This window comes from Mandrillus leucophaeus, unplaced genomic scaffold, assembly GCF_000951045.1.
Source record: "Mandrillus leucophaeus isolate KB7577 unplaced genomic scaffold, Mleu.le_1.0 Scaffold622, whole genome shotgun sequence".
NCBI lineage: Eukaryota > Metazoa > Chordata > Mammalia > Primates > Cercopithecidae > Mandrillus > Mandrillus leucophaeus.
In genome coordinates this window covers 558,488-559,990 of record NW_012106720.1, presented here as the reverse complement: position 1 = coordinate 559,990, position 1,503 = coordinate 558,488, and positions in this window count along the sequence as shown.

The following is a 1,503-nucleotide window of genomic DNA, read 5'->3' as shown; positions in this document are numbered from 1 at the left end:
CTCTCTTCTTCTAGATTTTACGATTCATATCACAGGCGGGGTGTACAGCCCTTGTTATATTGGGAGTAATATCTTCTTTCAACCTGTAGATTAAGAATAATATCCCATGGGGGCTGTACATCTCTTCAATATTGGTAGTAATAATATCTTCTCCCTTCCTGGATATAAGAAACAATATCACAGGCGGGGTGTACACCCTTTGTAATATTCGGAGTAATATCACCTCTCCCCACGTGGTTATCAGGGACAAAATCATAGGGTGGGTGTATAGTTCCTACGTTATTGGGAGTAATATCATCCACTCACCCCCTGGATATCACAGAAGATTGTCAGTAATATCATCCTCTCCCCCTGCTCCCCTGGATATTAGGAACAATACCAAGGGGTGGTGGGGTGTACACCCACTGTGACATTGAAAGTAATATCAGCCTCTTTCACGCTGGATATCAGGAATTATATCACAGGTGTGTGTGCGCCTTCTGAGATACTGAGAGTTAGATCATCCTCTCCCCCTGTCGGTATAAGGAACAATATCCCATGGTGGGTGTACATCTCCTGCGATATTGGGCGTAATATCATCGTCTTCCAATGTGGATATTGGGAATAATGTCACGGGGGGGTGTGCACCTTCTTCAATAATAATGTCACAGTGGGGGTGTACGCCTTCTTCGATATCATCCTCTCCCCTCGGGATTGTAGGCAAAATATCGAAGGGGCTTTACAACTTGTGTGATATTGGGAGTAATATCATCCTCTCCCTCTGGATATCAGGAACAACAATATCAGTTATTAATATTAATAAATATAATAGTAATTAATAGTATCATCGATATTAATACTTATAATAATGATAGACAAAACTAATATTATTCATAAATATTAAAGATCACTATTAATAATTAATAGTAATATCATTATTATTAATAAAAATAATAATAGTAGGTAATGTTAATTAAATCAATAGTAAATAAATGATGATATTAAGATTAATAATTAATGCTATTGACAAATAACATCAATATTAATAATTTTAATCACACCTAATCATAGCATAGGGAAGGGATTCCCATAAACATCACTGTGGTCTCACTGGGTCAAGGAGAAAGAGTTTGAAGTTTAGGAGGCTGAGATGGATGGTTATAGCAGTATGATTTTTGAAAAGAGGAGTTACACAGAAAAAGAGCTCCAGAAATTCACATGGGGTCCCCTCCACTTTTTCTGAATATTAAGATGGTTATATGCAGGGTGAAACCTCACAGCTTGGACAAATAATAACCAAGGAAGGGGTTAGCCAAAAAGTTCCTAGAGCTCTCACAGGACTAGGACACTAGATTAGAGAAAGCTTGTGGATTACTTGGGGGGCATCAGTAGAAATCCCAAAAAGGCCACACATTAGTTGTACAGTAAAATAGCCCTATAGTAGATACTAACAGACTTGATCTTTTATTTTATTTATTTATTTATGGTTGTATAGCTTTTTTTTTTTTTTTTTTTTTTTTTTTT